Source organism: Phyllobates terribilis, unplaced genomic scaffold (genome assembly GCF_046119375.1).
Source record: "Phyllobates terribilis strain yellow unplaced genomic scaffold, ASM4611937v1 Scaffold_348__1_contigs__length_1988982, whole genome shotgun sequence".
NCBI lineage: Eukaryota > Metazoa > Chordata > Amphibia > Anura > Dendrobatidae > Phyllobates > Phyllobates terribilis.
The window spans coordinates 1,822,816-1,845,394 of record NW_027363108.1 but is presented as its reverse complement, the minus strand read 5'-3'; the positions used below and the strand labels follow the sequence as shown (position 1 = coordinate 1,845,394).

Here is a 22,579-nt window from a genome sequence, read left to right as displayed (position 1 = left end):
TGTCTGTAAAATCCCTTAGGCTGCATTCTCACATTTGTGTGAAATGTTCGTGTGCTGCCAGATTTTTTCATCGGATGGTCCACGGACTCGTACAGTTTTATAAATCCATTCACACATCCATGAAAATCACTGATCTGAGAATGAGATCTGTGAGGGTCAGATAATGTTCTGTTCAGATCCGAATTTGAGGATTAGAATAGGACATGCTCAATGAGTCTGTAAAAGCGGGCAGCACACCGACACTGCACACAGATGCAGGAATGTAGCCAAATTATGTATAGCATACGCCCTTAGTATATAGTGTACTCACTTATTATGTATAGCATACTCCCTTAGTATATAGTGTACTCACTTATTATGTATAGCTTCGTCCTTAGTTATATAGTTTCCTCTTTTATTATGTATAACACCCTCCCTTATTATGTACCATTATCTCTAGCTCTAGGGGGTCACAGTTGGGAAATCATACTGTGTTGGGGTCAGCAAACTTTGCTCTGTGAGTTGAGGTGGGGTACAGTAGGGTCATTATACTGCGCGTGTGAAGGAATTCACCATGGGGACATCATACTGTGTTTGGGGTGCACTTTTGTTGGGATCACACTTTATGGGGCAAGAAAAGAGGAATCTAGTACTTCAGCAGGAGGAAAATTACTATGTAAAGGATGGAAAGTTGTGAGATCTACTCTTCTGTGACCCCCACAATTATTTATATTTTTTGGGGGAGGTGGGGTGCCCAGTTAGAACTTCTGCTACTGGGCCCCATGATTCCTATGTACGCCCCTGATTACAGGGCTGGAGGGGGAGAGCGGCGCTATAATATACAGAGGGGTGGGCAGAGAGAGCAGTGGCCATGCTGTAAGCAGCCTCTCTGCTCTGCTGGAGGCTAGAACCTCCTCTCCTTCTCTAACAGAGCAGACAGTGAGGCATCCTTTGTGCAGAACAACACAACTTTTTCAGAGGTGGATACCTTCTACTGACTCCTGGGCCCCCTGTCTCACGGCCCCCATAGCAGCAGCGTAGTCTGCCACTATGGGCCATATGCCAGTGCCCTCCAACAAGAATTGAAAGACTCTTGTCTGGCTACAAAAAGCATTTACACGCTGTGATAATTTCAAAAGGGGGTGCTACTAGGAACTAACCATGCAGGGTGCCCAAACTTTTGCATTGACCCATTTTCCTTTTTGTAATTTTTAAAATGTAAAAGATGAAAATATATATTTTTTCCTAAAATACAAATGCAATGTGTCATCTTTAACTTTAGCCCTTTTAGAGATCATTTCATCTTCAACTTGCTTAACTGTTCACAATAACAGTAATTTTGACCAAGGGTGCCCAAATTTTTACACGCCACTGTAATTTATACTAATCCATAGAAGACGCTCATAGTGATACCTATCATGGTTGTGTCTTACTGCAGGTGGGAAACCCTACTGGAATAAACAAGCCATGTCTAAGATGCCTGTGTGGTTTACCAGGGAACAATCCCGTTAGGTCATGTTCCCACAAAAAAAAAAATATCCTTAACGGTCCAAGCAAAGTGAATACAATTTCATGAAAACTGCCCACTGTACATCTATAACCTCAGCTGAAATGTGCATATTTTGGTGCATTTTTTCTCTACAGTCATATATGGGGATCTTGAAAAAAACACAGTTGAGTTTTGCAGTTGTGCAGTTTTTCTGTACCAAAAATGCATTGAAAATGCTGATTCAAATAAAGAGGAAAATGCAGCAAAAAAATGCAATAAGACAAAATTGTTATTGAGTATTTTGGTGTGGACACCTGTAGAAGACGTCGCTAAAAAGCAGCAGGAAAAAAAGGCACAAAAATCACTACGTATGTAGCAAAACCTGCAATGACCCATGTCCCTTTATTTGTATTATAACTGAGGCACTTATGACAGAGATTTTTCTGGAATGAGACTAGTGATGAGTGAGCACTAAAATGCTCGGGTGCTCGATGCTCGGGTCCAGCAAATTGGAATGCTCGGGTGCTCGACCAGAGCAATGAGCCCAATATAAACTCAAGCATTTTTCCGGTGACTACCCCCAGCGGTCTGCAGAGGGCCTAAAACTTGCACAAATTGATGGGAACAGTGCTCAAATGACATGGGAACAGCATGGGGAAGACACCTGGAAGCATTTCTGACTCCCATGTCACTGCTGTCAACAATGTTGTCAGAGCTATTACGCCACTTTTACGGACTCACAATAAAACATACAAAACTAAACCAAAATGGATTTTCCTGGGAAATATGTTAAGGAACATCCTTTCCAGGAAAATGACTTGTATATAAGGCAAAATGAATAACCAAAAACAAAATGCTCCTCCACACCTTAAGCTATGTTCACATGTAGCGTTTTTGATGCGTTTTTGCACTTTTGCATTGCTTTCAACCAAGACATATGCATTCACCGGGAAATGTCATTTTAACATTGGCCATGTGGTGTGTGAGACATGATCAGACACATCCTGTTTCATTTTTGGACTCTGAAAGTCCCAAAGCCTATTTTTATAGGGCCAGCAGTCGGCCCTCGCTATTATTAGAGAGCCATCAGCCGGCTATGCTTTGTTGTTCCCATTATTAACGAGTGGGTCTCCTATACAGTTATTGGAGGGGCTGCCAAAAATTTGGAGGAACTCCAATGCCCCTTGCTAGAGACGTAGAGGCCAGAGAGCCTCCTAAAAACAATGTTTATTAGGAAGTGGGTCTCCCATAGTGTTTTCCTATGCAGTGAATGCAAAAGCTGGCAAAAATTTGGAGGCACTCCAATGCCCCTTGGAGACGTAGAGGTCAAAGAGCCTCCTAAAAACAATGTTTATTAGGAAGTGGGTCTCCCATAGTGTTTTCCTATGCAGTGAATGCAAAAGCTGCTAAAAATTTGGAGGCACTCCAATGCCCTTTGCAAGAGACGTAGAGGTCAAAGAGCCTCCTAAAAACAATGTTCCTATTATTAGGACGTGTGTTTCCCATAGTGTTTTCCTAAGCAGTGAATGCAAAAGTTGCCACAAATTTGGAGGAACTTGCAAGACACGTAGAGGAGGTGATATGGTAGATATGGTGGTGAATGTTATGGTGATAGAGGATGAGGAGAAGGCAGAGAACAAGAGCAAATAGACAATATCAGGAAGCGTATACCCATGTATAGGTGTGAAGAGGTGCATGGGAATAGACCTCCCAAAAAAAGACACTGGATTTGAGTTTATGTTACACTGCTAGCTATCATTCGGTCGTGTTGAGAAGTCTGGCCCAATCCAGCTCTTGTTCATTTTTATAAGAATCAGCCTGTCAGCATTTTCAGTTGACAGGCGGATGTGTTTATCAGTTATAATTCCACCAGCGGCACTAAAAACCAGCTCTGACAAAATGCTAGCGACAGGGCAGGCCAGGACCTCCAAGGCGTAGAGAGCCAGTTCATGCAACGTGTCCAGCTTGGATACCCAATAATTATAAGGCACAAAGGAATCACGGAGGACGTTGGTATGGTCAGCAAGGTATTCCCTCATCATCTTCCCAAACTTTGCACTCCTTGTGAGAGTACCCCGCGCCTCAAGGCCTGTAAGATGGGAGGGTCTGAAAAAACTGTCCCAGAACTTTGGCAGTGTTCCCCTGCCTCTGCTGGATTGGAGTTGTGTCTCTCTCGTCTGTACTCCTTGGTTGCCAATGAACTGTGACCTCTACTGCCAGCGTTTTCAGATGGGAATTTTTTTAATAATTCCGCAACAAGGGCCTTCTGGTACTGCCCCATTTTAGTAGACCTGCCCGCCTTGGGAATTAGAGATAGAAAGTCCTCATTGTAGCATGGGTCTAGAAGTGTCATTAACCAGTAATGACTGTCATCCAAAATTTGGAAAACGCGAGGGTCATGGGAAAGGCAGTGTAACATAAACTCAGCCATGCATGCCAGATTGCTAACAGGCAAGACTTCTGTGTCCTCACCAAGAGGACGACTGACCATGCTCTCCTCCTCCTCCATGTCCTCAGGCCATCCACGCTAAACAGACGGTATGACAGTTGTGCAGGTAGTACCATCTATAGAGCATGAAATTAGCTCCTCCTCCTAATCTTTCTCATTTTCACCCAGTACACATTGGGATGAGGTGAGGCTGGGCTGTGTGTAATCACCCTGTATGGTTCCTTGCTCCATCTCATCATGCTCCACCTGCAATGCATCCTCTTTGATTGTGAGCAGAGAGTTTCAGAAGACAGAGAAGCAAGATGGTGATGCTAATTATGGTATCATCACCGCTCACCATCTTGGTGGAGTCCTCAAAGTTTTGGAGGATGGTACATATTTTTGACAGGTCTTATGTGTGGAGTCTGAACTGAATACCGATGGCCTTGTTGATGCTGGTAGTCAACAACTGCCCTCTTGTGCTCGCAAATCCTTTCCAACATCTGCAATGTAGAGTTCCAATGCGTGGGGACATCACACATCAGTCGGTGAGCTGGAAACTGCAAACGCTGCTGAAACACGGCAAGGGCAGCGGAAGCTGTAGATGACTTTCTAAAATGGGCACACAGGCGGCGTACTTTGACAAGCAGATCCAGCAGTTCCGGGTAGGTTTTGAGAAACCGCTGAACCACGAGGTTAAGCACTTGAGCCAGGCATGGTACGTGTGTGAGCTCGCCTCGCCTCAGAGCTGCCACCAGGTTCCAGCCATTGTCACACACGACATTGCCTGGCTGTAGGTTCAGCGGTGTCATCCACAGATCTGCCTGCTCTTTCAGAGCTGTCCACAACTCTTCAGTGTTGGGTGGTTTGTCACCTAAGCATATTAGCTTCAGCACATCCTGCTGCCGCTTGGCCCAAGCAATGCTGCAGTGCTTCCATCTTGCGACTGATGTGGTAATTTCAGAGATGGATGCTGAAGAGGAGGAGAAGGTGCAAGAGCTGTAGAATGTGGGGGCAACCCTGATTGACCCAGGGCCCGCAATCCTCAGCGTCGGGAGGACGTGTTCCGTCCCAAAGTCTGACTGGGTCCCGGCTTCCACTATGTTAACCCAGTGTGCTGTCAGTGAGATGTACCGTCCCTACCCACAAGCACTTGTTCACGTGTCCGTGGTTAGGTGGACTTTCCCAGTAACTGCTTTTTTGTGGGCACGGCTAATGTTGAGGGACACATGCTCATGTAATGTGGGGATGGCACACTGTGAGAAATAGTGGCGGCTGGGGACCGAGTACCAAAGGACGGCCGCCGCCATCAGGTTGCGGAAAACTTCCGTCTTCACAAGCCTAAAAGGCAACATTTCGAGCGCAAGCAGTCACGAAATGTGTGAATTTAGTAGTGTGGCCTGTGGGGCATTGGCTGCGTATTTACACTTGCGTTCCAAGGACTATGGTAGGGACAACTGAATTCTGAGCTGGGACAAGGACATGGACATGCTTGCTGATGGTGCTAGTTGAGAGTGTGCAACAACAGGTGAAGGCTAGGAAGCATCTTCGCATGTGCCATGGACAGAGGATTGACTTGCATGCACAACAGCAGAAGAAGTGTGGCACCCCGGGGGTCTGGTTGCCACAGTAATAGAAATATTACGTCTGAGAGCAAGTGGGAGGTTTCTCTGGTCAGGAGCCCTTAAGCATGCAACATCTCCTGCCCAGATCTGGGTGGGGAGGAATCTGCCCTTATAAACTGGGTCTGGGGCGGGATTAGGGAGTCAGAGCCTGGAGAGGGAGAGTTACAGCAGGAGCTCTGTAGGAGCCAAGAGCTGAAGACCAGGGGCTGGAGCTGAGCAGAGCTCGCCCTGGCAGAAGAATCCAAGTACCGGACACCGGAGTCCGAGGCTGTGGGGACATATATTCACCCAGCAGCAGAAACCAGCCGGCAGGGGATTCCAGGTCCTCTGGCCATAGAAGCCCGGAAGCTCAACCACAAAGAAGGGACCAGCACCGCCATCGAGGAGCGGAGGCTACCAGAAGGCCCCAAGTCACCAGCCATACGGGTGAGCACCACACGGTATACTCAGGGACGTGGGCTACTTCCACTCGCTTACAGCAAGGTAGCCAGGAAGAGTGCAGATAGACGGGGAGGCCTACAACTCCACCTGGCCAGGGGAATTCCTGCTTGCTCGCAGACTGACCAGGCCCCTTATGCTAGCAAGTACTCCCGGGAGGGTCTGCCTTAATATCATCAGTAAAGACCCTGAACTGCACTGCAAAGACTCTGAGTCATTCCTGCTTTCCCACCTCATACAGCACTACTAGTACTGGGACTCCCGTGCACCATCACCCTCATCATCCACATTCCCTGCCCTGAGGCTATACTCTTCCCGTGGGGAGTTATCCCATCTTTTGCTGCGCACACCACACCATCCTCAGTGGACTGCCTCGCAGCGGCGGTACACCCTGACCACAATCCACGGGTGGTGTAGTCGGACAATTAACCTAAAACCCCACAAAATACAGTCATTGGCCTAACCACCATGAGCCACGGGACCGGGTCACCGCCACGGATACTACAACCCCCCAGAAGCGCGGCTCCGGGTGCCTCTCGGCCCAGGGGGCGAGTCAGAAGCAGTGGTGCCACCCACAGACACTGTTCCTGGACCCTGAGGTTCAGCCCACTTAGGGTGCTTTGTTGCCATATGCCTGATCATGCTGGTGGTGGTCAGGCTGGTAGCTTTGCTACCCCTGCTGATGCTGGCCTGGCAGGTGGTGCAAATGACCTTTTTGGGTTTATCAGCAGTGTCATTGAAAAACAACCAGACTCGGGAAGACCTAACAATTGTACTGGCAACTTCCGTTGAGTTGATGTTACAAGGAACGGTTGCCCGCCTTCTGTCTGCTGCCACCACACTGCTTCTTCCTGCCTGTTGGGGTGCTATGCCTCTCTCCCCCTGTGTGCTGCTGTCCTCACTCTGTATGTCCCCCTGTCAGGTTGGGTCAGTTATGATATCATCCGCCACCTCGTCTTTCACTTCCGCACCCTGGTCCTCCTCCTAAATTTCTGACAATTGTGTCTCATCATCGTCCACCTCTTGTGACAGTTTCCCACCGTGGCTGCTCAAATATTTGGGCATTGCTACATGCAATCTCCTCTTGCCCCGCTTCAAGTGGACCAGGTGAGAGGCCCGAATCTATAAATTGAAAAGTGAGCAGCTCTTCGGAGTGTCCAAGTGTGGGATCAGTTGTCTCCGGGCGCTCTGCATGGTGTGAGAAAGGAGGAGCAGGGTGAGGAATATGCGGTCCAGACTCACGTATACTGAGACTTGACTGTGTGGAAGACAGCGTGGTTGTGGTGGTGGCAAAGTGAAGCATTATCTGCTATCCAACCAATAACCTTTTCACACTGCTCTGTGTTCAATAGTGGTGTTCTGCGGTCCCCTATTAATTGGGACAGGAAGGTCGAGCGAGAAGATGTGGATGTTTGTTGTGGCACAATTTCAGCTAGCCAACGGCCTCAGCCTCGTCCTCTGCATGCACCATCATCAACATCACGTCCACTTCCCCATCCCTTGCCAAGCTACTTGCCCATTTTAAATGGAGGACAATATTTTCCACGTTCACTACAAATGGCTGGATATCAACCACAGCGATATGTGATATGTGTGACGGAAAACCACAGTTTTAAATAGCTGACCTGTAGGTAACTATTTTTAACAGCAACCTCGTGTCAATAACTTCACTGACACACTGCAGGAAAATTTCAATGGAGGCCAGAAATGGCAGAATTTTCAGCGCACTTATATGTGATCCGTGTTATGGACAATCCACAGTTTTAAGTAGATGGATTTTTAGCACTGTACTATGGAAAGGATCTGGCTGTATTCTGCAGTGCCAACAAGGAAATGGAGCAGAAAAATGGTATTCTCTGGATTGCTTTTTAAGCAAATAATGAGGATTAAGATCCCAAAAAAAATAATCCTGGCCCCTGATACCTGGAGCTATTTCTAGAAATATCTGTAAAAGCACCAGCAGCAGACAGAACTGGAATGGACCCTCTTTCTATATGCACTGTAATCTGCCACATACACTGCCTGCCTGCCTAGCACTGATATCTATGCAGCTGGATTAGTCCTCAGAAGGACTGTTAGTAGAGATGGATATGTGTATAATATATGGTGGTATAACTACACTAACTAAGAAACAAGCAAATCTCTCCTTAGCTCACCTCTCCCTACACTGCATGATGCAGTGACTGTGACGAGCATGGCGGCACAAGGTCTGATATAGACCCGATGACTCTGTGCGGCCAACCAATCATTGTAATGCCACAACCAACAAGGCTGTGGCATTACAGTGTGTCGCAGACAATTGCTGCATGTTCATTGTCTCTCTAAGGAGCGCCAAACATGCAGAGAGGGGGCCCGAGCTCCCGCTGAGCAAGTCAGGAAATACTCGGCGAGCGCCGAGCATCTCTAGCAGTGAGATGCTCGGGCGAGTACCGATCAGTAGCGAGCATGCTCGCTCATCACTAAATGAGACTTGTTCACATATGAATGTATTACAGTTTATGCACGTGCAATTCAGAAATAGGCAGAAAATTAGGATTAGTATCTAATATAATGTAGTTGGTCTGGGCTTTCATCACAAGTGACATGCTCCAATTTAGTTGTTCACCAGGTTTTTGCCTACAGTTCATTCATTCAGAGTCATACCTGGTGTAGCATCGGCGTCTCTGCCTCCTGCCCGGCAGAGACGCCGTCACTCTTACCGCCATGGTCCTGCTCCGGCGTCTTCCGGCCTCCCTGCAGCTGCTGCTGGTGCATGCAGCTTTCCCCGCTCTGTGCTTAGGGCGCACGCGCCCGCTCCCTCTCTCTTAAAGGGGCCTCGTGCGCCGTCCTGAAAAGTCCCCGAACAATGGCCGGAGGACTTCCCCTATAAATGGCACTTCCTCCAATATGGAGGTGCCCATGCAAGGTTGTAGCTCTGTCTACTTACCTCTGCTTCAGCCCTCAGGTCCCGCTGCTAGTCTGACTACCAGTCCTGTCCGCCAGCCTGACCCCCCTTCTGCCCGACAGTCTGTCTACAGTCCAGTCCGCCAGTCTGTCTATGGGCTCTGCCCACCTGCTTACCTGGAAGCACCTACCTGTTACCTGCCGTGCCTGCCAGCCTGCTTACCTGGAAGCACCTGCCTGTTACCTGCTGTGCCTGCCAGCCCGCTTACCTGGAAGCACCTGCCTGCAACCTCTTGTGCCACCAGCTTGTCTACCCGGATCACCAGTCAAGCCCGCCTGCCGTGTTCATCCGCTGTACCGGTCAGTCCCTACCTTCTGACCCGTGGGAGTCACCTGCTCTCATACAAGGTCTGGCCCAGAGTAGCACCTGGTCCCTCTGCTCGGTCCTTCTCTGGTCACAGAGTCGATTGAGCCGCCATACGACCCCAGTCAGTCCGAGTTGATACACAGTTACGCCCCTCTGGTCCCTCCTTGCACCGCTAACACAGAGGTTCCACCACCCGGATCCGTAACACCTGGTAGTATATGGCAGTTCTAATTACTTTCATAGAAGCTAGAAGTAATCTATAAATATAATTCTATATAAAAAAATAAAAGAACCTGAATGCAATAGAGGATATCACCAGGAAAGTTTCAGATCCTTAGGCATTACTAAGGCTGGTGCTACTTGATGACTTTGACCATAACCCAGGTTTCATAGCCAAAGATCGCATTACGACCTCTAGTATACCGCAAATGACTCACCCCCTGGGCCGTGTGTGTAGGGGAACACCTGGAGCTGGGTCTCTGTGTAATACTGGGGGTTGTAGTCTCCGTGGTGGCGGCCCGGTCCCGTGGCTCAGGGTAATGTTTAATTGTCTGACTACGCCACCCGTGGATTGCGGTCACTGAGAACCACCGCTGCGGGGCAGACCGCTGAGACCGATGTTGTGTGCGCAGCAGAGGGTAGTATAACTCCGCACGGGAGGAGTATAGCCTCAGGGCAGCGTCTATAGACGGTGAGTGTTGTGGTGCGTGGGCGCAGCAAAAATGACTCAGAGTCCGTGCAGTGCAGTTCAGGGTCTTTACTGTTGGTGATGAAGAAGGCCCTGCCGGGAGTACTGGCTAACATTAGAGGCCTGGTCAGTCTGTGAGCGAACAAGAGTCCCCCTGGCCAGGTGGAGGTATAGGCCTTCCCGTCTGACTGCACTCTTCCTGGCTACCCTGCTGTAGTCGTGTAGTAGCCCACGTCCCTGAGTGTACCGTGTGGTGCTCACCCGTATGACTGGTGACTTGGGGCCTTTGGTTCCTTCCGCTCCTCGATGGCGGTGTCGGTCCCTTGCGTGTAACTGAGCCTCCGGGCTTTCTATGGCCAGAGGACCTGAAATCCCCTGCCAGGTGGTTTCTGCTGCTGGATGTAGATATCCCCACAGCCTCGGACTCCGGTGTTCGGTTCTCTGCGTCTTCTGCCAGGATGAGCTCTATCAGCTCCAATCCCTGGCCTTCAGCTCCTGGCTCCTACAGAGCTCCTTGCTGCTGCTCTGTCCCTTCCTCTGGAACTAGACTCCCTAACACCACCCCAGATCCAGTTTATAAAGGGCAGGTTCCTCCCCTCCCTGGACTGGTGCAGGAGGTGTGGCATGCAGTATTGCTCCTGACCAGGAAAACCCATGCTCGCTCTCAGACATGGTATTTCTACCACTGTGGCAACCAGACCCCTGGGGTGCCACACAACCACAACAAGCAAGTCACAAAAAGTTGGAACCACTTGGATTATCTCACTATGCTACAGGTTGTCTTCTATATAGTTTTATTTTTTAAAAATAAGCCTATTGTGGTCTGAAAATATGAAGAAAATAAATAGATACTCAACTACAAGACCGCTCCTTCACAGACCTACCCATACAGATCCCCTGTTTCTTCCTGGTTCAGATTGGCTGCAACATTGACATTCAGTCAGTGGCTGCTGACTGTCTGCAGTGGCTCTACAGCAAGATACGCAGTCAGCAGGGTGGAGAAATGGCAGGGGTCAGGTAGTTGAATATCTATTTTTTCATTATATATATATATATATATATATATATATATATATATATATATATATATATATATATATATATATATATATATATATATATATATATATATATATATATTTATATTATTTTAAATCCAGTATACCCAGTTTTAAAGTATAAATAAAGTAATGCACAGGCCATTTAACTAGTTTTCTAATCTGTCTGTTCACCAGTAATCAAAAGTATGTTTATCTCAGCGGCTGATGAGGGGCTTGTAAAGGGGGCAGGGGTTCCTCATGAGCTGCTAACTGAGAACGATCTAAATGACTAATGCAACAAAATGACTCATCAATCAAAAAAATGAGACATGAGTTCTTTAAATATTAAGAAGAAACTTAGATGACATTTGTATTAATTTCCTCTACAATTGGGAAAATAATATTAATGAGCCCATACCTGCAGGCTATATAATTTCCATCGATGACAGATACTGTAGGAAATACGGATCGGGTGCGCTGGATTTCAGCATGCAGAATCTTTCCTTTTCACAGGAGACAAAATAATCCTGAAGACCTTGGCAGCGGCTTATTCTCATGTTCAGCTGTACAAGTGCACGCTTGTCCGCTCCAGGAGTGCATGCATATGGGGGACTAGTGAGTGATGATAACTGTCAATCAAAGAAGTGTTTAAAGGGAATCTGTCACCAGACTTTTATCATTTAATCTGACAGCAGCATAATGTAGGACCAGAGACCCTAATTCCAGTGATGGAATGGGCTGTTTGCTGTAGTTTTTATAAAATTATGGAGTTCTCAGCAGATTATCACTAGAAGACTAGTAAACCTGCTGCCACGTAGTCCTCAACATTCATGAGCTGTGTATAGCCCCGGCCACTCCACTGATTGGCTGCTGCTTTCTGCCTATGCACAGTGTACACAGAAAGCTGGCAATCAGTGGTGTGGGCGGGGTAATACACAGCTCAGCATTCAGAGACCTGATAGATCTGCAGCAGATAAAACTGTGATTTTATCCACTGCAATAAGCAGCGCAGTAAGTGATACATCACTAGAATCAGCTTCTCTGTCCCTGTATTATAATGCTCTTAGATGGGGAAGCAAAGACCTGGTGACAGATTCCCTTTCACTGACATCTATCTAAGGTGTATGGCTGCCTTTACTCTGACTAAAAACAGAAAGTGTAAAACCAGTATGCCCTACAACAGTTGTAGAAATGATGGGTTAGCTGGCTTTTTTTATCTTTTGGGCTACTTTACTATGTTTTGCAGCAATTGTATATTTCCAGGGTTCAGAAAATGTAGAATCATGGCAAAAACAAACTCCAGAGTACAATGAAGACCTGGTTATATACACTATTTAACACTATATTTCATTTACATCATACATTACTGGGATTTTAAAAATAAGGCAACCCCTCTCCAAATGATGTATTAGGGCAGTGGTGGGGAACCATCAGCTCGCAGGCCATTTACGGCCCAAGATTTCCTTTTCTCCTTCCCCCGGGCAGGTTCCTGGGGACTGCAGTGCTTGGGCCGGGGATCACAGCGCTCTGTGCTGACTGCCGGCACTACTTAATGCTGCGGTGCATAAAATAAATGATTACATCCTACTTTGTGGATGGTATCGGCGTACTCTGCCCTCCGGTCCCACCCACAGCAGTAGCAGAAGCCCCTCCTGTGATGTATACTGTATCTATTACCCACCATGGACCAAACCTCCAGATACCACTCACCATCAGAATAAATAATTTATGTGTAAGGTGCCTCAGCGAGGTAGTCGTGGGCGAGCTGTAGCCCCTGCTCGCTCTGGCACCCTACAGGCAATACGTGTCCTCCCTCTGAAGTGTGGCTGTGTATGTGGTGCTCTCCACTTACTTCAAGCCATCCGATCGCAGCTGTCTCCAGGCATTTCTCTTCTGGGACCAGGGCAGCAATAAATTCAGAGGACACGATGTTCATAACCATAACTGTGACTTTACTTGGGGAAGAGGAATATGTACAATATTTACAGGCAGATATAATGGATAAGGCCCGACAGGTTATTATCTCCCTCACAGGCACTGGTAACATCTTCAGCCCTGGTTCCCTCTTTGAGTGAAGCATCTCTGTGACTCTATTTCTAGCCCAAGAGACTCTTCTGCAATACCAACAGTGTTCCGGATCTGATATCTCCCCCACGTCTTAGCCTGGAGTCCTATTTATCTTCCTCTGCTACCTGCAGACTAGAAGTGCCCCGGGTCCTCAATATCACCGTGGCGTCTTGTGGCTGGTTACAGGTACTGCAGCCCACAAGGAATTATGCCAGGAACAAGCTCTATAACACTCAAGGCTTGATCAGGGCACTAAGTCCCCCCTGTACTCTACTGACTGAACCACTGAAGCTAACCCCTTAGCTTGGCCTAACAACAGTTCAGAGAGGTTTAACTACTTCATTGTCAAGAGGAAGGCTACATCCTTCCCCACTATTACATTCCCCCACACTTTAATGTTGGTCGTCCCCGACCACACTAAACAATCAATACAGATCAGCATTTATGGCATCATATCACATTACTATATTACTAAAACATTTTACTACAAGACTGGTCCTGAAGTCTTCTTCTTGGGAAGGAGACCGGCCCTTCTCGGTTAAGGGCCCCGGAACTGAAATTCAGGACAGTCCATTGTTATAACACTTGACTCTTGCTCAACAATACTGGTCCTTCTTGGTAAGGACCCTGGAAACGCAATGTTCATGTCCATATTTTTTAAGACAAGTCACCCACTAATAGCCTTCAATCTCCTTTGAAGGCTGCATTCTGAGGCACACGGTCACAGGGAACACCCCGTGAGTCTCTCTCTTCTTGGCCTTAGTGGGGGTCACCGGTTCTTCCCGCTAGGCCGCAAGTCTCTTAGGTTTAGAAGATAGCCATCATCAAGGTGTGCCTCAGCGTTGCAAATTCCAGCAGAAAAAGGCGCAAACCAACCTTCAACTGTCTGCTGCTACTACAGGCCCACCTGGCCTCGAGGGTATCTCAAACAGTCCCTCTGATTCCTTTTCAGAAAGAGAAAACACACAGGCCTTCTGGCCAAGAAGGTATCAACAGTCCTTCCTAGAATAACAAAGGCGAGGCGCCTTAAACTTCGTTTCCTGAGACTCGACTGGTCTTCAACCTTTAACTAGGGGTTCCTCGAAACTCGACCCCTCAAAATAGCCTGCTGGATGAATCGAGTAACTGCAACTGCCCAGAGGGCACCTTGGTCACTGCTCAGGTGTCTCACAGAATTTCTCCATTTTCTTCCAGACTCCTCTCAGGCAGAACCAAGCCACTTCCAGCTGAAGTTATCACTGGAACTACCTGCACATCTGCATCAGACTCCCAGAGTGAAGTCAAGGCCCAAAGTCCTTCCTGAAGCTCCTCTACCATCTTCCTCCCCTCAGCATACCACCGCTCTATGCTACTGAGGAATTCACCGCAGCTTTTTTGGGTTGGCAACTGAGCAGCATGCAATAGTTGCTGGCTTGCGTCCGGCCTTACTGAACAGGATGGAGCTGAGGCTTGCATAACTTCTGCAGTGGGACACACCTCTTCTTGGTATTCTAGAGAGGTCATGGACGCTCCAGTCCCTGGAGCGGTGTACGCTGAGTGCCTCCATTTAGGCTGAGCCACAATAACTGGGAATGGTAATATGTCTGGAACTACTTGATCGCGGTGATCAGGTCCCCAGGGCAGACAAAAGACTCCAAGTCCCCGCCAGTACTCGTCCACTGCATACGGGTCCCCATATTGACTCTCACCGCTCATGCCTTCCATCTCTTCATCATCACCGCCAATGCTCATTCTCAATACAGGCTGGGCTCTTGGCTCGTAAACACGGTGTGTCATCACAACTGATATCGTCCCCAGCTCCTTACCTCTCATGCGCTGTTAGAACTCTCCTGTTAGGTTTTTTCTAGTTTGCTGGTCACATGACCATTTTTGCCTATTTACTCCGGCTCCGCCCTCCTGGCCTTGCTGGACTTCATTGTATTTTCTACTCTTGAGCTAGCTTGGTACTCTGTTACCTTTCTCTGTTAGTTTTGCTAGGTCTTCTGACCTCTATGTTCTATGTTGTGTGTTTGTCTTTTACTGCTACAATTTCTGCTAGGAGGTGTCCAACTTTATCCCAGTCCCTAGTTCTTGTAGGGATCCCTCGCTTGCATCTATAGGTCTTCGTACAGACTAGCCGAGGACTTTAGCGGGTCTGATCGCAGGATCAGGTTCCCCGTTACATCGTAGGGATCCAGTTTAGTTCTATTGTAGGGACAGATCTCCTGTCTTTCCTTAGTGCTTGTAGCAGATCATAACATGCGCTGGGACGAAAATGGTGCTGGTCGCTCGCTGATGACGCGCGTCCTGCGCGTCCAACTCCTCCTCTTTCTGGGCTGGCCTTCTGATGCGACCATCGCGTCACACCTAACTGTCAGCAGCTCCGCCTTCAGCCGTGCCCAATTTCTGGGCGCGCTGGTACTCACTGGGCCGGACTTCGTTTTGTGCCGCGCCCTCTTCTTCACTGGACGTCCCATTCTGGGACGCATCTTCACTGCTGGGCCCATCCTTCTTTGGGCCAGAACTCGTAGGGGCTGGACATCTTTTCATGCTCTCCGGTGACGTCCACTCCCACGATAGGGGGTTCTTCTCCTAGACTTTACCGCCACTGTCACCATCTTGGAATCCATGCTTCGGGCCGCCATCTTGGGCCGCATGTCTTCCAACACTTTCTCCTCAGTGTTCTTCGTCGGCTCTTCCCCGTTTTCTTCATGCGAGGAGCTCACATCCTGCCGACTTCGCCAAATGTAGGGTGCCTCAGCGAGGTAGTCGTGGGCGAGCTGTAGACCCTGCTCGCTCTGGCACCCTACAGACAATACGTGTCCTCCCTCTGAAGTGTTGCTGTGTATGTGGTGCTCTCCACTTACTTCAAGCCATCCGATCATGGCTGTCTCCAGGCATTTCTCTTCTGGGACCAGGGCAGCAATAAATTCAGAGGATACGATGTTCATAACCATAACTGTGACTTTACTTGGGGAAGAGGAATATGTACAATATTTACAGGCAGATATAATGGATAAGGCCCGACAGGTTATTATCTCCCTCACAGGCACTGGCAACTGTAGCGTCGGCGTCCCTGCCTCCTGCTAGGCAGGGACGCTATTCCCCTCACCTCTCCGCTCCGTGCCCGGCATCTTCCTCCTGCTCTGCTGGCAGCGCGCGCTCCTCCCCGGTCACTGTGCTTAGGGCGCGCGCGCGCTCCCCCTCTCTTAAAGGGGCCGCGCGCGCCGCCCTAAGGAGTCCCCGGCCGATGGCCGGAGGACCTCTCCATATATAAGGCACCTCTTCCAAGATGGAGGTGCCCGAGCAATGTTGTTACAATGCCTTTCAACTCTGCTTCAGCCCTCAGGTCCCGTTACCTGCCAGTCACCTGCCAGATTCCTGCCTGTTTCTTATCTACCTGCGGTCCGACAGTCTGCCTACCAGCCCTGCCAGTCTGTCTATGGATCTGTCTGCCTGCTCACCTGGGAACGCTCACCTGTTACCTGCCTGCTAGCCTACCTGGAGGCTCCGCCGTCATGTGCTGTGATCACCTGCCTGTCCAGAGACTCTTGCCCGCTCACCTGGGAGCGCTCACCTGCTACCTGCCTGCTAACCTACCTGGAGGCTCCGCCGTCACGTGCCGTGACCACCTGCCTGTCCAGAGACTCTTCCCCACTCACCTGGCAGCGCTTACCTGCTACCTGCCTGCTAGCCTACCTGGAGGCTCCGCCGTCACGTGCAGTGACCACCTGCCTGTCCAGAGACTCTTGCCCGCTCACCTGGGAGCGCACATCGGCCACCTGCCTGCTAGCCTACCTGGAGGCTCTGCCGTCACTTGCCGTGACCTCCTGCTTGTCCAGAGACTCTCGCCTGCTCACCTGGGAGCACACATCTGCTACTTGCCTGCTAGCCTACCTGGAGGCTCTGCCGTCACAGGCCGTGACCACCCGTCTGTCAAGAGACTGTCCCCGTCACTTGCCGTGTCCTCCTGCTCTTCAACCCAGAGACTGTCCCTGTCACTTGCCGTATCCTCCTGCCCTTCTAACCAGAGACTGTCCCTGTCACTTGCCGTGACTACCTGCCCGCCTTCCCTGGGAGCCACCTGCTTCCTTACAAGGACTGCCCCTTTGTATAGTAGCTCAGAGGTTCCACCTCCCAGACCCGTTACAGCAACATCTTCAGCCCTGGTTCTCTCTTTGAGTGAAGCGTCTCTGTGACTCTATCTCTAGCCCAAGAGACTCTTCTGCAATACCAACAGTGTTCTGGATCTGATATCTCCCCCACGTCTTAGCCTGGAGTCCTATTTATCTTCCTCTGCTACCTGCAGACTAGAAGTGCCCCGGGTCCTCAATATCTCTGTTGAGTTTCTCCGGCCGGCTAACAGGACTGTTGCGCAGGGAGACCTTTGCACTGGTGATCCCACTGTCTGAGGGTATGGAGCTCCCGTCTACCCTAGCAGCCACCATATAGTTAGGCTGCCCGTACAGTTCACTGTCCTAACTCTTTCTGGCCCATCACTTCCTGCTTCTTGGAACTAAGCAGGGATTTTCCTAATGTGCCCACCCTCTGTGGGCTGCCATCAGACAGCATTAACCCCATCACTGCCTGTAACACTGCTAGCTGACTCAACCTGACATCTGCACCCAGGACAGTGGCATCTTGTGGCTGGTTACAGGTACTGCAGCCCACAAGGAATTATGCCAGGAACAAGCTCTATAACACTCAAGGCTTGATCAGGGCACTAAGTTCCCCCTCTACTCTACTGACTGAACCACTGAAGCGAACCCCTTAGCTTGGCCTAACAACAGTTCAGAGAGGTTTAACTACTTCAGTGTCAAGAGGAAGGCTACGTGAAGTGTTGGCATAAAATTTTACATAAATATACTTGGAAAAGGAGTAAATAAAAGAAGTTAAAGTGGACCTGTCACCAAATTTCGTGATACATTCTGAATACATTATCTTAGACTTTGAATATCATTTTAAGACAGGCTGTATGATGCTATATGAAAGCTTTCCTGCCTAATTTGAAAATGAGTTTTTATGAGTCTAGGTCTAGCTGGACTCATAAAATGCTGTTTTAAATTTCAGAATTAGACAGCCATTTTGATATTGATTTACATGGTAAGCACACCAGTCTCATCAGCTTTAAAAGACATGACTAACAGATCCACTCTTAAGGTGTATTCCCATCTTAGACAGTTGTGTCCATAGAATATGCCATAAATGTCTGACAAATGCCGTTTTCACATTTGTACTCCACACCTTTTTTTCAGAATGGGTGTTCCCTCTCCTGCTTTTATATTTTTTTCCGTAACTCCCATGTAAATCAATTAAGAAGACCACGAATATGCACGATCATCTTTCTATTCATAGTAAATTGGAGTGCATCTATCAGACAGTGATGACATATCCTGTGGATAGGCAATAACTATTTATGTTGGAAATACCCTTTTACTAGACTGTTTAATGCTTAAAGGGGTTTTCTATGAGTTAAGAAATTCTTAGCCTGAAATGTTTTTGTGTTGAAAGTTATTTCAATGCATTTTCTCTTGATTTGATGTTTTTTCTGGTACCATTATCCTGGGCACATGCCTCTCATTGGCTTTCAGGTTTGAAGTCATGTTGCCAGTTCAGTTTACCATAATTATAACTTTACATTGTGGTATTCCATTCCCATCATCTTTATCCCACCACTATACCTCCTTTTTCCATCTATAACCACAGAATACCTTTCTTGCTGCACTAATATATTCTACTACCTATTGAGCCCGTTCTACGCCCGGGTGGTGAGCATTTTTTTATTAATATATGGTCTCCCATGCTGGTATGTGCTGCCCCCATCCTGGTATTTGTGCTCCCCAATCCTGTTCCTCCATCCTGTTATGTGCTGCCCTCATCCCTATCCTGGTATGCATGGCACGCCTTATTCCTATCCTTGTATGCATGACACCCCTCACCACTAATTTTGGTATGCATGGCACCCTCATCCCCAATCCTGGTATGCATGGCACCCCTCACCCCCAATCCTGGTATGCATGGCACCCTTCATCCCCAATCCAGGTATGCATGGCACCCTTCATCCCCAATCCTGGTATGCATGGCACCCTTCATCCCCAATCCTGTTATGCATGGCACCCCTCATCCCCAATCCTGATATGTATGGTACCCAATACCTCATCCTGGTATGCATGGCTTCCTCATCTCGAATACTGGTATGCATGGTACCCCTCATCCAAAATCCTGGTATGTATGGCACTACTCATCCCTATCCTGGTATGTATGGTACCCCTCATCCTGGTATGCATGGCACCCCATCCCTCATCCTGGTATGCATGGTACCTCGCATCCCTATTCTGGTATGTATGGTACCCCTCAACCTGGTATACATGGCACCCCTCATCCCAATTCTGGTATGTATGGCCTCCTCATTCCTCAATCCTGGTATGCATGGTACCCCTCATCCCTATTCTGGTATGCATGGTACCCCTCATCCTAGTATACATGGCACCCCTCATCCCAATTCTTGTATGTATGGCCTCCTCATCCCTCAATCCTGGTATGCATGGTACCCTGCATTCCTATCCTGGTATGTATGGTACCCCTCATCCCTATTCTGGTATGCATAGTACCGCTCATCCGAGTTTGCATGGCACCCCATCCCTCATCCTGGTATGCATGGCACCCCATCCCTCATCCTGGTATGCATGGCACCCCATCCCTCATCCTGGTATGCATGGCTCCCCATCCCTCATCCTGGTATGCATGGTACCCCACATCCCAATTCTGGTATGTATGGCACCCCTCATCCTCCAATGCTGGTATGTATGGCCTCCTCATCCTCCAATCCTGATATGCATGGCACCCAACCACTCATCCTGGTATGCATGGCTCCCACATCACCAATCCTGGCATGTATGGCCCCCTCATCCCTATCCTGGTATGCATGGCACTCCTCATCCCCCAATCCTGGTATGCATGGCACCACATATTCCGATTCTGGTATGCATGGTACCTCTCATCCCTATTCTGGTATGCATGGTACCCCTCATCCTGGTATGCATGGCACCCCATCCATCATCCTGGTATGCATGGTACCCCGCATTCCTATCCTGGTATGTATGGTACTCCTCATCCCCAATGCTGGTATGCATGGCACCCTTCACCCCCCAATACTGGTATGTATGGCACCCCTCACCCCCAATCCTGGTATGCATGGCCCCTCTCATCCCCCAATCCTAGTATACATGGTACCCTTCATCCCCCAATCTTGGTATACATGGTCCACTCACCCCTCAATCCTGGTATGCATCATCCCCTCACCCCCAATACTGGTATGCATGGTACCCCTCATCCTGGTATGCATGGTACCCCTCATCCTGGTATGCATGGTACCCCTCATCCTGGTATGCATGGTACCCCTCATCCTGGCATGCATGGCACCCCATCCATCATCCTGGTATGCATGGTACCCCACATTCCTATCCTGGTATGTATGGTACTCCTCATCCCCAATGCTGTTATACATGGCACCCCTCACCCCCCAATCCTGGTATGCATGGTACCCCTCATCCCCCAATCCTGGTATGCATGGTACCCCTCATCCCCCAATCCTGGTATGCATGGTACCCCTCAACCCCCAATCCTGGTATGCATGGTCCCCTCATTCCCCAATCCTGGTATGTATCGTACCCCTCATCCCCCAATCCTGGTATGTGTGGCCCCCTCACACCCCAATCCGGGTATGTATGGCACCCCTCATCCCTTTCACGCTGCACACATACAAAAAAAACACTTATACTCACCTTTCTTCCCTGTTCTCCAGTGTTGCAGTGTCATGTTCTGCTGGAGGCCAGGGGAGGAGTGAGCGCCGGAGTATGTGCATGCCCATACCACGCTGTCCAGCGCCATTTTGCTGAAGACACACTGCAAATGTGTCTTCAGTAAAATGGCGCCGGATAGCGCTATGCGCATACGCCGACTCCTTCACTCTTGCCACGGTGTCCGGCGAGAAGAGAGGCACCGCGGCAACACTCTTCCCGGTCAGGTAAATATGTAAGTATGGCGCCGGAGATCGCGGTATTCGTTCAGTGTCCACTCATACCGTGATCTCCAGTGCCATACACTCCTCTTACCTGTAACGGCTCTATGCGTTCTTCTGTCTGGAGCCAGACTGCACATCACGCATGCGCAGTCTATAGAGGTTTCAGACAGAGGGACACTTGCAGAGTTATATTATAGATTCCCATTACATCCCCTTGCACCAGGTCCACCTTTCCATATGTGATGGGCTGGAGGCTACTGAAATGGTGCACAGTTTGGAGCGACTGTGGGGTAAGTACAGTGACTAAGGAATATGACCGTTCTCAACATGAACTGTGATATGCAGGGAATTTAGTGGAGGAGACTATACTGGGGTTACAGAGCAGTAGCTGATGATGTTAGCCCTATCCCATGTGTGAAGTAGTGCTTTTGCTTCAAAAGCATCCAGCAACTAGAAGAGTTAACACAATCACAGGGACAGGAAGTGGTTTGCTTCAGAAGCATCCAGCAACTAGAGGGGTTAACACAGTCACAGGAAACAGGGAGTGGTTAGCAGATCCCCAGGGCGATTGTGGGGAACTTGTTTACTATTCTGGCAGCAACCAAAGGGATGAGTGGTGTGTGATCTGTCTCTCACAGAAGTTCAGGCAAGTGAACCATAATGGATCAAGATTCCAGTACAGAGTGAAGCTGGGAAAAGGTCAGAATCACATTGTACTGCTAGCTGAGGAAGTCTATCATCGGGCAAGAAGATAAAGACTGGAAGGAATTGTGTCACAGGGATCATCTCCCTCACCAAACCCTCCCCCCTCCTCCATCTCACTGTACTATAAAGAATGCTGTTGATTTCTGTGCCTTTGTGAAGAAGCTGTTTAATGTTGAAGAAGGACTTGATTTGTACTGGCTGTGCTTCTATATTAAATTCTACTGTTCACCTGATCATGAGGACTCTGTCAAGTGTGTCTGTGCCAGCAAGTGAATACATCTTATGCCTGAGAAAGCTGCAATGTATGGACGCTCTGAGTAACTGTTATCCCAGGATTCCAAGAATTCATGAGACCTGTCTCACCCCAATCTAAACCTAGCAGCATGCACGTAACTCATGTACAACATGTGGTTGATGATGTGGTGCATATTGGGGCAGTGACATTAGTTCGGGAAAGCCATATGACAGATGGCCATAACATCACTGTCATGATGGGAAAGAATCGGCAGCGAGATCATGTGACCCAACTCCCCACAAAAAAAAAGTTGAATTAACTCTAAATTCCTTGCCATGTGCATATTCACTACAGCAGTCAAAAATTAAATTAGTCACAGCGGAATGAATAGAATATAAAGAAGACACAGACACAATGAATAGAGTTTATTAATTTATTTTTATTCTCATCTATTATCAAATTTAGTTACATTTTTCATCCAGTGCCATTTAAAGGATTTACTGCATAAAAAGTATATGAACCAGAGGAAGGCAAAACAACCCCATGTGTGGGGAAAAATTCCTTCCTGATCCCAAGCAGTGGCGATCGGCTAGTCCCTGGTTCACTGCAGTGTCAGCTCTGGATGGGACCCTG

General features: G+C 48.6%; 1 long non-coding RNA gene across 2 annotated transcripts in view; it reads left to right on the top strand.

Moving 5' to 3' along the window:
* LOC141222236 (uncharacterized) overlaps window positions 1–22,579 on the top strand; it is a 174,184-nt gene that overhangs the window by 83,316 nt on the left and 68,289 nt on the right. The gene's annotated exons all lie outside the window — the stretch shown is intronic.